This window comes from Antechinus flavipes, chromosome 3, assembly GCF_016432865.1.
Source record: "Antechinus flavipes isolate AdamAnt ecotype Samford, QLD, Australia chromosome 3, AdamAnt_v2, whole genome shotgun sequence".
NCBI classification, from domain to species: Eukaryota; Metazoa; Chordata; class Mammalia; order Dasyuromorphia; family Dasyuridae; genus Antechinus; species Antechinus flavipes.
Window position 1 is genome coordinate 454318079 of NC_067400.1, and position 20536 is coordinate 454338614.

At 37.9% G+C, this 20536-nt stretch overlaps 1 long non-coding RNA gene across 1 annotated transcript in view; it reads left to right on the forward strand.

Annotated features, from left to right (window-relative positions):
- The first annotated feature begins 2570 nt into the window (after positions 1 to 2570).
- The window catches only part of LOC127554702 (uncharacterized), a 33329-nt gene continuing 15363 nt past the window's right edge, over positions 2571 to 20536 (forward strand). The window contains exons 1-2 of the long non-coding RNA XR_007952045.1: positions 2571 to 2753; positions 2948 to 3044. This is a non-coding gene — a long non-coding RNA (uncharacterized LOC127554702). The remainder of the gene's footprint in view (positions 2754 to 2947; positions 3045 to 20536) is intronic.

A 20536-nucleotide genomic window follows, 5' to 3' on the forward strand; every position in this document is an offset into this window, starting at 1 on the left:
GAAATAGGACAGGGACAAAAAGTAGGATCTTCCCCGTTTTAATCATTGGCTGTGGATATGAGAGAGAAATAATAATTTCAACATTTCAAATATTTCAATTCTTTCCTAGGAATGTATTTGAATTTTTTTATTTGGATTTTGTATTTGTGTCCAGTTAAATGACACAGTGGATGGAGTGCCAGGACTAGTGTCGAGAAGATCTGAGTTCAAAACTGCATTCAGATACATTTCCTAGATAAGTCAATAACCCTGTTTACCTCAATTTATTCCTCTGTAAAATGATCTAGAGAAGAAAATGGCAAACCATTCTTAGAGAAGAAAATGGCAAACTACTTCAGTATCTTTATCAAGAAAATCCCAAATGGGGTCATAAAGAACGAGACACGACTGAAGTGACTGAACAATAATATCTTCCACAGTACCTGGTATATACAGCTGCTTAGTAAATACTTGTTGATCCACTGATTGCTCTATCTAATGTTCTATATCTATACCCTCCTATTTCTGCAAAGAACAAAAGCAGCTGCATTCTGATATCTCTTCTTTGGGGCTAAGCTTGACCATTACAATGCTTTGTAATATTTTATCTCATTTGATCCTGATGACAATCCTTTCAGATAGAAAAAATGATGTCTATTATCCCCACTTTACAGAGGAAAATGAGGTGGTAGGTACTACATGTACTTGAAAGTAAAAGGACATTTCTTTAATTATCTTCTATAATTCATAATTCTTACAAATTTTACCTGTTTTTCTCTTCTCCACCATATTCCCATTAATTAGAACAAATTAGCCTATTTAAAAAACCACCATTAGTCCCAGTGTCGGTTTAATCTTGGAAATAATATTTTTTGAAATCTACTTTAAAGATAACTAGAGAGATGGCGAACCACTGCATAAAGGCAAATGTGTCCCAGATCTGCTGGAGTGAGGATGAGCCTGCAAAGGAGCAGCTGGCAAGAAAGCTATCAGTCCTAAGCTTAGCAACACATCCGAACAAATACTGAGAGACAATCTCTAAACATCCACTAGAGAATCGTGACCAGTAAAAGCAGTGTGAGTTTATAAAAAAAAAATCAGATCTTGCCAAACAAACTAGGTCGCTTGTGAGCAAGTTACACAATGAGCAGAGAGGGAAAAAAGCAATTTCAGGGGGAGGGGGGGATGCTAAGGGTTTGGTGGCCATGGTGACTGAGATGGAAGCAGACAAGGTTGGTAAAAAAGTCTACTTTAGTCTGCTGATACCTGGGCCTCCTCTCCTTGGTTGGATGTTAAATAAAGAATGCTGCTAGTAGTATATAGCTTTATAATTTTGTTTGTGCTTACCTAGGAAGCAAAAGGACAGCACAAATTTTAAAAAACTAACATAGAAGAAGCAGAAAGCCATTCTGAGATTAATATAAGGATTTGGGTGGGTAATAACAATAGCATGAACCAAACCACATTCTGAATGATTATATCATCAAAACCCTCTAAATTTGAAAATTTTAAACCCAGAACCAATGTGGTTTGACAAAAATGGGCTATATGACTATTGGATGATACAAAAAAATTGCATTTTAAATTCTGAATTGTTAACACTGAAATAGAGTTCACAGACGCAAAGATTCAACAAAAAAAAATTATATCTAAAAAAGAAATTCAATGTGCGAAGCTTGAATTTTATCCATTTCTTTAGAATTCTGTTTTTTCCATCTGGGGACTTCTGCCAAGCAATGCGAAATGTTGAATTGGAAATGTAATTCCGGACACCATACATCTATAAAGTAAATTTAAAATGACCAGAATCGTTTAGTATTCTGTAAGTCAAAACTTCTTAAACTGTGGTTTGCAACCCCATATGGTGTCACGTAACTGAATGTGGGGGTCTTGAAATCAGTAAATGTTTGATTTGTATACCTGTTTTATAGATCTATATACTCAGGGCCATGTAAAAATTTCTTGGGCAAAAGGGTGTTGCTAGTGGAAAAAGTTTAAGAAACCTTAATTTAATTGATTGTGGTTATAAAATTTTACCTTATAGTATGATATCTAAGTGTGGTTAAAAAAATAGAATACACCATTATGGAAAGATAGAAATCTCTTTATCTTCAACATCCGTATTTATTATTATCAGAATTAATGTTTTCCTACGATTTTCATCTTTTCTTCAGATCTGCCAGTTTAAAAAAAAATTGTTGACTTCCTGAACTAGAAATTATCTCCCATGGCAAAGCCAGAATGAAGGTAAGGATGGTTGGATAGTGTGGGGACCTACTGGAGTTCTCATGTGACAATAGGACCAGAAAGGAGGTCTCATCAAGTACTGACATGTATTGCGATTATGTACCAATTTGCTGGTGCCATTGTCCAGAAAGTTAGCTCCATCTTCTTCCCCACTCCTTACCTTCTAAATGTAGGAGTGTTGCTAATTTTATACCTTGGGTCCACAGGGCTCCATTTGCAAAGTCTTCAAAAATCTCTAACTGTACACAAAATGAACTTATTATAATAGGATCATAGAATCTAGAACTAGGAGAGACCTTTGAGATCATATAGTCCACCATCCATCTTTTTTACAGATGGGGAAACTAAGGCACAGAGAAGTGAAGTGAGCTATGAAGTAGAGGAACTAGAATTGGATCCAGATCTTTCGATTTGCTTCCTGTGGTCCTACCTTGGTTCCTCCCACCATTGTTTCCTGTCTCTTGCAAGCTTTCATTTCTTTCCTGGAATAGAGTCATCTTTTGCACAAGCTTCTTCAGTGCAGAAAGGTAAGCAGGTGAGGACTTGGCTCTTCAATGGAAGCTGGAGCTGGAACCAGGGAGGCAGATCTATATTCAGCCAGGGTAAGAGCCTTGAAGTAGTAGGAGTTCATATGGGAGGAGAGAATGCTGTTGTATCCCCATTGTAAACAAATACCCTTTCATCTTCAAACTTTTTATCTTATGGTTTTTTGACTCTTTAGGTGCTTCTGGCTCTCTCAAGAAGAAAATAACATTCCTATCTAATGTGACTTGCACCTGCTTTAAAAGTTTAACACCCGGGACTAGATGGAAGACATGGTAAACTCCTTGCTTTCTTCCCCTCTCCTTGGTACTTCCTCTGCCACTATCACTTTGCATTCTCTCCTCCCTTGAGGTTTGTGCCAACCTTCGATATTACCTTGTTAATCATTATATAATATATAATACTATATATTATTATATACACCCAATAATATATATCATTATTATATATTATTATGTATATAATATATATATATATATAGATATATTTAATATACTCCAATTCCTTTCTCAAGGAGTTCAGTGTTCCTTGAAGTTTACCTGAGTAGAGTAAAAGGTTTCCAAATAGAAAGAGAATTTAGCTGGGAAGTAGAATGCTGAATGACTCTGTAGGGTATTGAAAATCATGCTGTTTGGAATGGTGCCCAAAGAATTATAAAACTGTGCATCCTCTGTGATCTAGCAATACTACTGCTAGATCTGTATCCCAAAGAGACCATAAAAAGGGGAAAGGACCTATTTGTACAAAAATATTTATAGCAGCTGTTTTGTGATGGCAAAGAATTGGAAATTGAGGGATGCCCACCAGGTGGGAAAGGGCTACACAAGCTGTGATATATGACTGTAATGGAATACTCTTGTGCTATAAGAAATGACAAGCAGGCCGATAGCATAAAAACCTCAGAAGACATACATAAATTGATGCAAAGTGAAGTGAGCAGAACCAAGAGAACCTGGTAATAGCACAGTAATAGCAATAATGTGTGAGGATCAGCTGTGAATGACTTAGCTCCTCTCAGCAATATAATGTTCCAAGACAATTTCAGAGAACTTGTGGTGAAAAATGCTGTCCATATTTAGAGAAAATGGTTTCTGAAAACAGAGAAACATACTATTAACTCTGTGTTTTTGTTTTTGGGGGAGGATTTGTGTCTTCTTTCACAATGTGATTAATATGGAAATATGTTTTGCATGATTATTTATGTATAACCTATATCAAGTTGCTTACCATCTGAGGGAGAAGGTGAGAAAGGGAGGAAGACAATTTGAAACTAAAAATTAAAAAAAAATGAATGTTAAAAAATAATATTAAAATTATCTTTACATGTAATTGGAAAAATATTATTTAAAAATTTTTAAAAAAAGTTATGTTGACTTAGAGACCCATTGTTCCTAGTTCTCCTTCTAAGTTAGTGCTGGGGGAAGCTCTGTTGAGTGAGGCATCATTCTGCAGTTTTTGTATTAGCTGCTATCTAGAATTTATCCCTTTTTGGTAGTATTACCTCCTACTTGATAAATATCCTGTACAGGCAATTGGGGAGGAGCTAAAATACAATTCCATTCAATGATGTAGACCTATCCAAATTGTCAATCTCACTCTGCAAGTTATCATTAAAAACCAAATCTCATCATGAAATCCTTATCTCTTTAAAAAAAATAATAGCTTTTCTATTTTCAAAGTGTATGCAAAGATAGTTTTCAACATTCACTCTTACAAAACCTTGTGTTCTAAATTTTTCTCCCTTCCTCCCCCCACCCCTACCTAGACAGTAAGTAATCTAATATGTGTTAAACATATGCAATTTAAAAAATTTTTTCTTTTATAAAGGAATATTTACTCATCTCTTTTTTCCTTAACTGTTGCAATGACCAAGTCATAGAATTTAAGAGCTGGAAAGGATCTTAATGGTCACTAATCCAATCCATACTTGCAAGGAGTTATCACACTTCTGAGAAGTTGTGCCCTGAGTTCAGCTTTGAGCTAAAGAGACTTTAACTATTTTACTATTTTCTTGATTACTCTCTTTCTCTCTCTCAGTATATATGTGTGTGTGTGTGTGTGTGTGTGTGTGTGTATATATATATATACATATATATATATATATATATATATATATATATATATATATATATATATATATATATATATACATACATGTGATCACATCACATTAGAAACGTTTCTGAAAGCCATAGAGGAAGCCTGGGGCAGGTAATGTGGTATAATAGAAAGAGCACTCTTTTGTTAGTTGGAGAATCTAGGTTTAAATTCTGCCTCTGACACTTATCTTTTTGGTTTGGTCCTCAGTAAACCCCCTTATCTACCAAAAAAAAGTATAAATTCTTGGTTCTCAAATTCAAGGCCTTTCATATTCTGACTCCTTATGAACTCACCTCATCTTTCCAACCTGAACTCGCACTCACTTTCACACTATCTTTTGTGAGCAGATTCCCCTGGAAAGCTTAAAGCTTTATACAAATCTGAAATACTATTAATATTATTTCTGTCACTCACACTCACTAACTTCTTGTCATCTTTTCTTGCTCTCTTGTTCATATTGCTACCATATGTCTGAAGAAAGCTCTTTCTTCTATCTTCTCTATCATTACCCTTGCCTCTACAATTTTTCTTCCTTCAGAACCCAACTCAATTATCACTTCTCTATGAAGATTTCCCTGATTTATTCCCCTTTTCCAGCTGAAAGTGAACTCTCCCTCCCTATAGTTCTCATAGTACTTTGCTTTGACTTCTCTTGCATTATTCTGCTTGGGGTATGATTAGTTTTTCTACATGATTTAGTGCCTCTATTATTTTGTAAGAATTGGAGGAATAAATTCTGTGATCACTAAAACACACATATCTTGCCACAATGTATTCATTGACTTGGAACTAAGATAGTGACACGACCAGCTCTTGGAATAAAGTCTAGGCTAGGAGAGTGGATTGCTAAATTCTCTAAGCCGAGACCCTCAGAGCTTGCAACCTGCAAAGTCTCTGTCTTGTACCTGTTGTTTTTGCTTGTCCTAGATTCTTTGCTCTGGGATTGATTAGCTTCTCAATAAATCAAGTAGGCTCCCTGATTCTTATATTCATTGACTCTTCACTCAGCTACTCCAGGAAAAGTTACTACTTAGAAAGTTGCTAATTTAATTTAATTTTATTCTATGAGAGTTAATTTTAGATATGTTCATGAGATCAAAATCTAAAAGTTTTCTCCAGAAAAGGGTAAAGATACCTGGTGTACCTTACTGAATTAGGTGTAGAATTCAAAGTTTATTCTCTTACATCAAGAGGAATGACAAGCAATAAAGAATCATAGGGTTGATCAGAACTGAATCTGGTAACTTATCAGTGCTAGCAAGTATAATCTACTGGGAAGCTAACAGTCAAGCTTTATCATCATTGGTTTTTGTTTTTGGCTTTTCATTTTTGAAGAGAATCAATGGTTTGTGAGTGAATTTGACTTAAGTGAGGCAGAGTTGCTCAAAGTAGTCAGTTCCTGATTCATTGAAGTTCAGAGATAAAACAAAAGTCAAGATGATCGCAGTGCTCCAGGATGCAGTGGTGACTTTGGTGTCTTGCTTTGATATTTATTTGACCAAGTTCTGAGCACTCCACAGGGCCTGCTTCAGCACTTTCAGGGCTGTTGGAACAAATTGTTTTCATCTGCCCATTCCACTGGAGGAAGTCTTCACATGTGAAGGGTAGAGTTTCCCCTAACTCACATCAGTCAGTCAGTTATCTTCAATCTGGTAAGGTCTCTGTGCATGTGACAGCTTCTTGGAGCCAGAGGTTGGGTGGCAAGCAGACCCCTGAAGTGGACATCTTGGAGCCAGAGGTTGGGTGGCAAGCAGACCCCTGAAGTGGACATCTTGGAGCTAGAGGTTGGGTGGCAAGTGAATACATGAAGTGGACATCTTGGAGCTAGAGGTTGGGTGGCAAGTGAATACGTGAAGTGGACATCTTGGAGCCAGAGAGTTGGATGGCAAGTGGATACCTGAAGTGGACCCCTTGGAGCCACAGGTTAGGTGGCAAGCGGACCCCTGAAGTGGACATCTTGGAGCCAGAGGTTGGGTGGCAAGCGGACCCCTGAAGTGGACATCTTGGAGCCAGAGGTTGGGTGGCAAGCGGATCCCTGAAGTGGACCTCTTGGAGCCACAGGTTAGGTGGCAAGCGGACCCCTGAAGTGGACATCTTGGAGCCACAGGTTAGGTGGCAAGCGGACCCCTGAAGTGGACATCTTGGAGCCACAGGTTGGGTGGTAAGTGCACACCTGAAAAAGCCTCATCAAGTCCCCACACCGGAGGCACTGGTACTCCCTGAATACCCCATACATCCCCATTAGTTTTTAAAAGGCTGCTAATTAGCCAGTTCACATTTTACCTTCTTGGATGAGAGTTTGATCTTAAGTGGGATCTTTTTTTCAGTGGCCTCCCTCTCAAAATGCAGGACTTTCTTGCCAGAAGTCCCATGCTGCTATTGCTGCTGCGATGTTAGATGCTGCTCTTGTTTTCATCCTTCCCATGTCTTTCAGGACTTTTTTTGTGTTCAGAGGGAGGGGTAAGGCAGATGTCAAAAGAGATAAGGACTGTTGCACCAGCTTGGCTAGTTGAGTTCATGTGCCATGTGGGAGCAGTAGAAACTGTTGTCAGTTAGTCACACCATACTGCATATAAATATATAAACTTTTTATCAGCTGAAATTAGGACACTGTGTATGACCTAAGAGCTATGGGAGTTTCCCTGAAGAGACGAAGTGGAATAAATTTACCATATGTTATAGCACCCTTGGAGAAGAGATCCTGTGTAGTAGCTATAAAACATGGTAAAGGAGGCCCTTAGACAACAGATACTTATCTGTTACCTGGACTCTGTTTAATTGCCTTTCCAAGTTTGTAGAATGTGTAAGAATTTATCCACCATTGGCATTCCTGTAGAAAATCCAAGAAAACTCCATACCAAGAAAGGGATACTTTTGGAGTAGGACGAATATTAGTTAATTTAGCATTTTAGGATTTAGAATTGTACATTATTGGGGGAAAACACTTTTTCTTTTAGGGAGAGAGCTCATCAGTAAAAAGGGACAAACTATTCATTAAAAACCCATTGTTAACAATAGTGTTGCCATTTTATTTGCGCCAGTACCTCCTATTTCTTGGAAGCCTGCTGCTTTTTCCGATTGCTGAGTTTTTCCTGGGACCTTTATTTTTGTAGGGGAGCCAGGCCAGCTAACCTTCATTCACCTCTAGTCCTGCTTTTGACTGTCCAGTCTTCAATACCATGGCTCAGAGGTTGGCCGCTTTCCACCCCACTCCCCTTTCTCACCACTGCAATCCCATTTTGTGTACTTGATAAGTTTTTAATAAATGCTTATTAACTTGTCTTTTTATAATAAATGTATTAAGCTGTATGTTAGATGTAATACATCAAGCCAGTATAAATTGTGCACACAACAGGAACAACAAGCTCTAAGAACTCCACAGCACCTGCTCTAGTCCCCTTCATGGCCATGAACAAATTGTTCTCATCTGCCTATTCCCTTGGGGAAAGTCGTCACAGACCCGTTGAAAACAGTGTTGGAAAGATGGTTGCTATCAGTCAGGGCTCGGTTTAAGTACCATCTCCTTCAAGAGGTTTTGCAAGATGTTCCCCGTTAGTATCTCAATTTCCCCCCATCACTGTTTATTTTGTATATATTCTGTATACTCAGATAAGCTCTTTGAGGACAGAGATTGGCTTACTTTTGTATGTGTTCCAGGCACATAGTAAGTACTTAATAAGTATTGTGGATTGATTAATTTTAATAATGTCCCATTTGCATGTGCTTTCAGGTTTCACAGAATCACAGAATTTAAGAGTTAGAAAAGGCCATCTATCTAGTCCACTTTCTTTATAACAAAGATATTATTTTTAAGATATTAAGTTTAAGTATATTCCGTTTTACCAATAAGGAAACTGAGGTACAAAGAGATTAAGTGAGAGACTTCAGTTGAACCTTGATCCTCCTAATTTTAGATCTTAAGTTCTTTTTGGCACACCACAGGATAGGAAAGGGATATACCTGATTGGAACAGAGATTCATGGAGGTGTAGTCATGGAATTTCATAAGGTTTGGCAAATATGGCAATGGCTAGTATTTTATAACATTTTGTAAATAACTGTAATGAGTGATGTATATTGTAGCCGTTTTAAAAGTCTCCTTTTCTAACACAGGATTGTAGGAAATGGTAAGTGTGGATGCTCACTAAATGTTTATTATATTAAAATTAGCTTGTTGTGAATGTCTGGCCAGCACACTGGATTTGAAATCAGAAAAGGTGTTTTGAGATCCAATTTCGACTACTGACTTTTTTTAAAGCCTCTTTTTTTGGTCTGCAAAATGGGAATAATATATTCTTATCCTCCTCCCACACTGGGGTGTGGTGATGAGAGTTTTAATGAGGCAATGTTGGTAAAGTGCTTTGAGCTCAGCTAATGACAGGCTCGGGGTAAGTACTCAGAGTTATTACACTGAATCTTCCTGCATTTTTGGAATAAGAGGTTGGTCTGGAAACACTTCAGAGAATTACTAAGAAACAAAGATACATTATAAGGGCTTCTTAAAACACAGATTAAATCTGGACAGAGGAGTTGGCCCAATTATTGCCTTGTCCTAGCAAGACCTTATGCCTAATCAATGTTGACACTTCTTTCTTCTTTTGAATCATCTGGCAGCTCCATTTTGTAGTGATTACCTATTCACACCCCTCCTTCCATTTATCCCTTTCTTACATCCATCAAACAGACCTTAGTCTCTTCCCACAGAAGTATTGTTCTTTTATTTCCTTAGCTGGAAGAGTTTAATTTGGTAGGAGAGTTTCTGAAAGTATCTTATGTTTCATCATTTAACAAATATACATATACTCACAAATATATATACACATACATAATATATACAAAAAGAAATGAACTTATTAATTGTACTAAATTAAAGAATAATTAATATTTCCAAATTGCATATAATTTATTTCTGCATATATACTTATAGTATATGTATGTATATCCATAAAACAGAATTATAACTATTCAGTCATCTTAGAGTGTGAGCTAGACACACTGAGAATTTAAATGACCTGTGTACTCATAATCTGGCAAAACTTGGATGTTCATTTTTCTTTTTCTCAATAGTATTTTATTTTTCCAAATACGTGTAAAGATAGTTTTCAACATTCTTTTTTTTATTATAGCTTTTTTGTTGACAAAATGGGTAATTTTTCAATATTGACCCTTGCAAATACTTCTGTTCCAACTTTTCCCTTCTTTCCCTGCATGCCCTCCCCTAGATGGCAGGCAGTCCTATACATGTTAAATATGTTAAAGTGTATGTTAAATATTATATATGTATGCCATTATCTTGCCGCACAAGAAAAATCGAATTTAAGAAAGAAGGTAAAAATAACCTGGGAAGAAAAACAAAAATGCAAGCAAACAATAACAGAAAGAGTGTAAATGCTATGTTGTGGTCCATACTCATTGCCCAGTGTCCTTTTGCTGGGTGTAGCTAGTTCTGTTCATTACTGATCAATTGATACTGTTTTGGATGCTCTCATTGCCAAAGATAGCCACTTCCATCAGAATTCATCCTTGTATAGTATTGTTCTTCAACATTCATTTTTGTAAAACTTGGTATTATAAATTTTTCTCCTTCCCAAGATAGTATGCAATCTGATACAGGTTAAATATATACAATTCTTTTAAACATATTTCCATATTTGTCATGTTATACAAGAAAAACCAAACCAAAAAAGGAGAAAGAAAAAGCAAACAAACAAAGGTAAAAATACTATGTTTTTATCCACATTCAGCTTTCATAGTTCTGTCTCTGGAATTGGAATTGTCTTGAATCATCAGATTGCTGAGAAGAGCCAAGTCCATCACACTTGATCATTACATAATCTTGCTAATACTGTGGACAATGTTAAACCTTCATTTTAACCTTCCCCCTCAAAGTGCCTACTTGACACAGTGGATGGAGTACTGAACCTAAGGTCCAGAGGGCCTCATTTCAAACATGTCTCAGAAGCTTACTAGCTGTATGTGAACAGCGGAGGGAGCACTGAACCCAAGGACCAGAAGGCCTCATTTCAAACATATCTCAGAAGCTTATTAGCTGTATGTGAACAGTGGATGGAGCACTGAACATGAGCCCCAGAAAGCCTCATTTCAAATATATCTCAGAAGCTCGTTAGCTGTATGTGAACAGTGGATGGAGCACTGAACCTAAACTCCAGAAGGCCTCATTTCAAACATATCTCAGAAGCTCGTTAGCTGTATGTGAACAGTGGATGGAGCACTGAACCTAAACTCCAGAAGGCCTCATTTCAAACATATCTCAGAAGCTCGTTAGCTGTATGTGAACAGTGGATGGAGCACTGAACCTAAGCTCCAGAAGGCCTCATTTCAAACATATCTCAGAAGCTTATTAGCTGTATATGAACAGTGGAGGGAGCATTGAACCCAAGGCCCAGAAGGCCTCATTTCAAACATATCTCAGAAGCTTATTAGCTGTATGTGAACAGCGGAGGGATCATTGAACCTAAGGCCCAGAAGGCCTCATTTCAAACATATCTCAGAAGCTTATTAGCTGTATGTGAAATGGAGCACTGAACTTAAGCTCCAGAAGGCCTCATTTCAAACATGTCTCAGAAGCTTATTAGCTGTATGTGAACAGTGGAGGGAGCACTGAATATAAGGCCCAGAAGGCCTCATTTAAAACATATCTCAGAAGCTCATTAGCTGTATGTGAACAGTGGAGGGAGCACTGAATATAAGGCCCAGAAGGCCTCATTTCAAACATGTCTCAGAAGCTTATTAGCTGTATGTGAACAGCGGAGGGATCACTGAACCTAAGGCCCAGAAGGCCTCATTTAAAACATATCTCAGAAGCTCATTAGCTGTATGTGAAATGGAGCACTGAACTTAAGCTCCAGAAGGCCTCATTTCAAACACGTCTCAGAAGCTTATTAGCTGTATGTGAACAGCGGAAGGAGCACTGAACCTATGGCCCAGAAGGCCTCATTTCAAACATATCTCAGAAGCTTATTAGCTGTATGTGAAATGCAGCACTGAATCTGAGCTCCAGAAGGACTCATTTCAAATATATCTCAGAAACTTATTAGCTATATGTGAACAGTGGAGGGAGCACTGAACCTAAGGCCCAGAAGGCTTCATATCAAACATGTCTCAGAAGTTCATTAGCTGTATGTGAACAGTGGATGGAGCACTGAACCCAAGGCCCAGAAGGCCTCATTTCAAACATGTCTCAGAAGCTCATTAGCTGTATGTGAACAGTGGATGGAGCACTGAACCTAAGGCCCAGAAGGCTTCATTTCAAACATGTCTCAGAAGTTTATTAGCTGTATGTGAACAGTGGAGGGAACACTGAACCTAAGGTCCACAAGGCCTCATTTCAACATATCTCAGAAGCTCATTAGCTGTGTGTGAACAGTGGTGGGAACACTGAATCCAAGGCCCAGAAGGCCTCATTTCAAACATATCTCAGAAGCTTATTAGATATATGTGAAATGGAGCACGGAACATGAGCTCCAGAAGGCCTCATTTCAAACATATCTCAGAAGCTCATTAGCTGTATGTGAACAGTGGATGGAGCACTGAACCTAAGCTCCAGAAGGCCTCATTTCAAACATATCTCAGAAGCTCATTAGCTGTATGTGAACAGCGGAGGGAGCACTGAACGTAAGGCCTAGAAGGCCTCATTTCAAACATATCTCAGAAGCTCATTAGCTGTATGTGAACAGCGGAGGAGCACTGAACGTAAGGCCTAGAAGGCCTCATTTCAAACATATCTCAGAAGCTCATTAGCTGTATGTGAACAGCGGAGGGAGCACTGAACGTAAGGCCTAGAAGGCCTCATTTCAAACATGTCTCAGAAGCTTATTAGCTGTATGTGAAATGGAGCACTGAATCTGAGCTCCAGAAGGCCTCATTTCAAACATATCTCAGAAGCTCATTAGCTGTATGTGAACAGCGGAGGGAGCACTGAACGTAAGGCCTAGAAGGCCTCATTTCAAACATAGCTCAGAAGCTTATTAGCTGTATGTGAAATGGAGCACTGAATCTGAGCTCCAGAAGGCCTCATTTCAAACATATCTCAGAAGCTCATTAGCTGTATGTGAACAGCGGAGGGAGCACTGAACCTAAGGCCCAGAAGGCCTCATTTCAAACATGTCTCAGAAGCTTATTAGCTGTATGTAAAATATAGCACTGAACCTAAGCTCCAGAAAGCCTTATTTCAAACATATCTCGGGAGCACTGAACCCAGGGCCCAGAAGGCCTTATTTCAAATATATCTCAGAAGCTTATTAGCTGTATATGAACAGTGGAGGGAGCATTGAACCCAAGGCCCAGAAGGCCTCATTTCAAACATGTCTCAGAAGCTTATTAGCTGTATGTGAAATGGAGCACTGAACATGAGTTCTAGAAGGCTTCATGTCAAACATATCTCAGAAGCTCATTAGCTGTATGTGAACAGCGGAGGGAGCACTGAACCCAAGGGCCAGAAGGCCTCATTTAAAACATATCTCAGAAGCTTATTAGCTGTATGTGAAATGGAGCACTGAACCTAAGCTCCAGAAGGCCTCATTTCAAACATATCTCAGAAGCTCATTAGCTGTATGTGAACAGCGGAGGGAGCACTAAATCTGAGCTCCAGAAGGCCTCATTTCAAACATATCTCAGAGGATTATTAGCTGTATGTGAACAGCGGATGGAGCACTGAATCTGAGCTCCAGAAGGCCTCATTTCAAACTTATCTCAGAGGATTATTAGCTGTATGTGAACAGTGGAGGGAGTACTGAATCTGAGCTCCAGAAGGCCTCATTTCAAACATGTCTCAGAAGCTTATTAGCTGTATGTGAACGGGGAGGGAGCACTGAATCTGAGCTCCAGAAGGCCTCATTTCAAACATGTCTCAGAAGCTCATTAGCTGTATGTGAACAGCAGAGGGAGCACTGAACGTAAGGCTCAGAAAGCCTCATTTCAAACATGTCTCAGAAGCTCATTAGCTGTATGTGCACAGAGGAGGGAGCACTGAAACTAAGAAGCTTATTAGCTGTATATGAAATGGAGCAATGAACCTAAGCTCCAGAAGTCCTCATTTCAAACATAGCTCAGAAGCTTATTAGCTGTATGTGAAATGGAGCACTGAACCTAAGCTCCAGAAGGCCTCATTTCAAACATATCTAAGAAGCTCATTAGCTGTATGTGAACAGTGGAGGGAGCACTGAATATAAGGCCCAGAAGGCCTCATTTCAAACATGTCTCAGAAGATTATTAGCTGTGTGTGAACAGCGGAGCGAGCACTGAACCCAAGGTCCAGAAGGCCTCATTTTAAACATGTCTCAGGAAATTATTAGCTGTATATCAAATGGAGCACTGAATCTGAGCTCCAGAAGCCCTCATTTCAAATATATCTCAGAAGCTTATTAGCTATATGTGATTCTATGCAAGTCACTTTGTTCTGTCTAATTTTCTCATCTGTAAAATGGGGATTATAAGAGCACCTACCTCCAGGTTTGCTGTGAGGATCAAATGATATTCTGCCTCTACATAAAACATCCTTGCAAACTTCAGCAGCTTATAGAGATCCTAGCTACTGTCATTAATTAGTGGACTTTCAGTTGCATTCAGCTGAACCCGCATCTCTAAGCTGTTTGTGTTAAGGAACCAAGCCATTGGAGGTCTCTTATTTTGCTCTGTAGCTCACTCCTTTTCTCCTGTCTGAAGAACTATGGTCTGATTTTCTCCTCTGAAGAGATTAGATAGTGTGCCTTCAGGGAAAAGTGAAAACCTTAGAGTCCACTCCCTGTTTCTCAAATGCTCGGCTTACTCTGAGACTGAAAGAAAGGAGGAAGGAAGCTGCTGACTGGTGGTTTGGCAGGTGTGGAGGCTTTTTTTAAACTCAGACATCTGTTTTAGTAGATGCTCCAGGCCCCTGCAGGAGTGAGGAAGACCCCCTACTGTTTTACAGAGGAAGGATTCTGGATTCCTGATGAAATGGAGCGTCCATTTTGTCAGCCTGCTCCAAGCTGCACTGGGAGAATTTGCCCTGTCAACTTTCATCAGGAGGACTATAAAGTGAGAGGAAAGATTCTTCCTTGTAAATCAAAAGCAGCTTGCCTCAGATTTCAAAACTACAAAGAAGTTTCTACCGCCAATGGAAAAAGCAGGTGAACGTTCCACTTACAGTACCTTGCACATAAAGCTCTCCGTTTTAAATTAGGTTACATTCTGAGAGGCGATTTAGAAGAACTCACATATACATTCCTGCTCAGGATTAGGCTAGGAATTTGGAGCGGTCTTTTTGTTTCAGCTGTGGGGTAGGTCTTTCTAATGGCCTGTTTTGGGGGGCCTCTGAATCCTAAGAGTGAAGACCCTAACCTTGGGATCAGAATCTGCGTCTCTATGGTAATAAGTCAGAAAAGGTCCAGGGAAGACCAGTGTCTTTTATTTCATAATTAAGAGTACCTGGTGAGTGATTGATTTTGCAGGTATCTTTTTTTTTTTTTTTTTTTTTTTTTTAGGAAGCCCTCCTCAGTAAATCTTTACAATGAGACTATTTGGTGTCTTGTTTGCAGATGTACATCTAAAATGTACTGGATTATAATAGTTTTTTTCTTTACCTTTTTTCTTTTTTATGTTAAACATATTTTTAAATTAAAGCTTTTTATGTGGATAATTTTCAACATTCACCCTTACAAAATCTTGTGTTCAAAATTTTTCCCCTCCCTTCCCCTCATCCCCTCCCCTAGATGGCAAGCAATCCAATATTTGTTAAACATGTGCAATTCTTCTATACATATTTCCACAAATATCATGTTGTACAAGAAAAACCAGATCAAAAAGGGGAAAAAAATGAGAGAAAGAAAACACAATGCAAGCAAACAACAATTTTTCCCTTGGAAAAAGAAAAAAAGGAATAATAAAACCATCACTACAGAAAGCTTGAGGTATTTTGTGGGTTAAATAGGCTTCTCCCACCAATACTGAATCAAGATTTATTGCTGTTTTTGAAAATATTCAATTGAATTAGCCAAAATTTAAAAATATTCCCCAAAGCAACATATTTCTTGTACTATATTAAATTGCCAATATTTTATAACTAATCCACAGATGTCCACATATCAAAAACAGTAAACATCCAAACTTCAAAATGTGATGATTGACATCTGTCAAAATGGTAGTCTTTAGTAGAATAAAATATAAAAAAAAATTTCAGAGTTCACAAATATGTTATAGTGGCAAGATACGTGATTCCACTAGTGTGCTATTTTAAAGTTTTGGCCAGAAACCCTGAAGGGTCTTTCCCCCCAAGACTGATTTGTTTGACTAGGTAAAACAATGCCTTTCTTTGCCTTATTTCTTACCTAGTCTTAATCACTGAATGTGTGGTTGTTTCAGTCAAACTGAGACCTATTAAAGATTTTAACTTAAAAAGACCAAAGTCTCCCATTTCATCTGGGGTCATCTCCAGTTGTCCTGATCTATATGTTGTCACTGGGCTCAGATGGTTCTAGAGGCAGGTGATCTTCCCCAGATCTCTTTTACTTAAATCCAATTCACTTGCATGTCATTGCATCACCTCCCTGATGTCATGGTCATCTTCGAAAACAAAGTACAAATAACAATAATAATTTAAAATTATTCCAACAGTAAGCATGAATGTACTTTGTTCTTTACATTTATGTTTGCTTTGAATCTATGCTTTATAAAGATATTAACTTTTTAATGCTAGACAATAAGTTATCAGATTGCTGATTAAGTGACATTAAATGAATTTTAAGGGCTGGTCTAAGAAAGTTATCGTAATTTGCAAATATATACATACCTACATATATATACATATATATATATAATAAAATATTTTCTGAAAGAACTTAACTTCTGTGTTAATTGGCAGTTGCCCATAATTGGTCCTAGAAATTTTGTGTTGCCATCTATCTTTGACCCTCATGCCTTATTGACTGCAGGGCTATTGAAACTACAAAGATAATTTAAAAATCTTTTAGTAAGAGCTTAGTATGAATTAAAATGGAGTACTAGACAGGGGCTAGCCTTGGAATCAGAAAGACATAGATTAAGTATATGTACTACAGCAAAATCACAAGTCCAACCTAGAGAAGACAAAACTCATTGAATATAATAGAGGCTTAATCAGTGTATGCTGAATCAGTAGTAAGAAAACACTGAAAAATAAGAGGGTTGGTGTTGGTCCACAGGTTCCAGGATAAGTGAGTCATTGGGCATCTGTATCAGACCTACTAAATTCATTTAACATGTATCAGGCCTTTCAGCATTTCTTGGAAAGGGTCTTTTTAGTTCCACAACCAAGATCATCTTCCAGGGTGAAGATTATATAGTTATTACTTACTCATTGCAAAGGATAGGAGTATGGAACCCTTTGATCTGGAAAAACCATGCAAAAATTTTTTTTTATTCAAAAGGTATTTATTAAACACATTTAATTTAATAGGAATGGCACAATACATTGAGCTATAAAGACAAAAATGGCATTGTTCCTGAAGAACTTAAATTCTTCAGGGAACTTATCAACTATGAACATATATGCAAACATAAAAGACACACAAAACAAAATGTAAAATTAAAAATGAAAGCAAGGTAATAACTACTATGAATGAAAAAAATATAATTCTATGAGCATTTCCTAGATAACAACTCTAAATGGATACATGACCTACATACAAAAAGATATTTAATCAATTTTTTTTAAAAGCAGATAATTTTTCTTAAATTTAATTGTATTTTTTAAAATAATTATGACTTTTTATTGACAGAGCCCATGCCAGGGTAATTTTTTACAACATTATCCCTTGCACTCACTTCTGTTCCGATTTTTCCCCTCCCTCCACCCCCTCCTCCAGATGGCAAGCAGTCCTATACATGTTAAATATGTCACAGTATATCTTAGATACAATATATGTGTGCATAACTAAACGGTTCTCTTGTTGCACAGGAAGAATTGGATTCAGAAGGTAAAAACCCAGGAAGAAAAACAAAAATGCAGTTTACATTCATTTCCCAGTGTTCTTTCTCTGGGTGTTGCTGATTCTGTCCGTCATTGATCAATTGAAACTGAATTGAATTTTCTCATTGTTGAAGATAGCCACTTCCATCAGAACTGATCCTCATATGGCATTGTTGTTGAAGTGTATAATGATCTCCTGGTTCTGCTCATTTCACTCAGCATCAGTTCGCGTAAGTTTCTCCAGGACTCTCTGTATTCATCCTGCTGGTCATTTCTTACAGAGCAATAATATTCCATAACATTCACATACCACAATTTACCCAGCCATTCTCCAATTGATGGGCATCCATTCAATTTCCAGTTTCTAGCCACTACAAACAGGGCTGCCACAAACATTTTGGCACATACAGGTCTCTTTCCCTTCTTTAGTATCTCTTTGGGGTATAAGCCCAGTAGTAGCACTCATGCAAAATTTTTTGGCCCTCCTTTTGCACCCGAGAAGAAGTCTGAATTATTATGGTATTAAAAGATAAAAATATTGATTTTATATAATATGACAATATCTTATGCATTTCTGAGTTTCTAAACTTGTTTTTTGTCCTCTGCTGGATGAGTCATCTGTGGCTTCCACAAAATTTCCCCCCCCCCAAATTCCCATTTAATTTCTTATGCCAATGCATGATATAAAGAAACCACAATATATTGAAACCATGATGGGGAAAGTTGCGATGTAGAAGGTATCACTATAATGGGACAAGAAAGACCTAGAGAGTAGGAACTATAATTCACATAAAGGAACTGTTCTGAATGAAAGAATAGCTAGTATTGGTCCAGACTTGCCACTTCTTTCCTGGCAGGGAATTCCTAAGAAAGAAAACTCTATCAGCAGGTTAGAAGAGAAGCTGAATGCTTTGACTATGCATGTGTGTTCAGGCTTTATAAAAACTCGATTAATGGGTAGGTAAACAGAGGAAGTCACTGGAATGAATTTCCTTGTCACTCCTGCCCCAGGGCTGTGGTATGCTTCCTACAGTGGCTTTTGTTTGTATAATGATTCAAGACAGTAGTACAAGAAAAGAACTCAGATCTTAAAATAAGAAAAAAGGCAAATGCATTTATGGCTAGTAGAAATGAGTGGAGGTGTCCCATAGAGTCCTGACTAAGGAGGGAAGAATGTACAATAAAATAGGGAGGATCCAGCTAGCAGAGGTGTAAATAAGCAGGCTTTTTTGAACCTCTTGAAGCCTCTTTCTCTGAGTGGTTTGGCTGGGTGACTTGGCTAAGTGAAAATGAGAGGAAACCATATGGATTATTCCTTCAGCCTTCTCTAAGCTGCCTTTACTGGATAACTGGAACTGGTCATTCAAGGCTGACGATCTGAAAACAGCTTCTCCAGTAATAGTAAACGTGCACTCTTACACAGTCTATTCCTTGGGAGCTCGTTTTTGGTTTACTTGTTTTTTGTTTTTTTTTAATCACACACCAAAATTTTCTGAGAGACAGTTGACTTTTCATGATCATCAGGCTAACAGGTTGAAATAACAAAGCACATGGAATTTTGCCCCTTATAAAACAGACACAATTGTCATCTATGTTTGAACATCTAGCAATTTTCTGAAAGAAAATCCCTATTTGCAGATATCAAGGAGGAGATGTCGCCTGTTTTACATAAAACAATTCTCCCACTCCATCCTGTTTCCTCCCTTTTCCTCCAAGAAACAACAAAACCACCTGCTGCCTACTTGGGAACTGAAAAAAAAAAATGACATCCAGGAATTCTGAATGGGAAAAAGCTTTAATATGAAATGACGATTGTATTTACATTTACATTCTTACTTGACCACTTTTAAAGGGAAAGTGTTAAGATCTCAACAACCCAACACCTTCCCAATATATTATTGGCCACTTTGAGAGCTAACCTACTCTCTTTCTCCCTTCCCCTCCTTTATCTCTCTCTTCTCTCTCTCTCATTCTTTCTTTCTTTCTCTCTCCGAATCTCTCTCTGTCTCTGTCTCTGTCTCTCTGTCTCTTTCTTTGTCTGTCTCTGTCTCTTTGTGTATATATACACACACATACATACATATGTTTCTTCAAATGTTTTTCCATCAGTTCAAATAGATATTATTTCTTCAAATGTCATCCAGCAGTTAAAATAAGTTGTATGTTTCTGTTAAGACCTAGACTTTTTGTAGACTTTCTATATAAGTTCATATGGCCCAATATTACATTTCCAAGGTAATTTCTTTTATTGAGTTTTCAACATAAACAGGGGCTTGGGGAATTAATTCTCACTGGCCACATATCTGTCTGTTAGTGGAAAAGGAGGAGAGCCTCTTTTGACTATTGTCTATTCATCTTCTGTCGTCTTTCACGCTATGAAATTATGGCTCTGGAAGAAAATCCAGGAGATCATCCTATATTATGTCCTGTGACTGGCCAGTCTATACTTGCACCCTCCAAAGCATATGCTTGTCAATCTTGTTTTTAGAGACCCCTTGGGACAGACAGTGTCCCTTGCTAGGCTGGAGGAGGGTTTAATCGCTTTTCTTGAGAGACAGCAGTATGGTAGAAATTACATTGCACTGAGTTTTATTCCTTGACTTGACAATGGTGCTGTGATTGGGCAATGGAAAGAGTGACTTTTTTGAGACTTAGTGGTCCTTAAAATGGTGATAATAGTAATTGCACTAGTAATTCACAGGATTGTGCAGGAACATACTTGTTA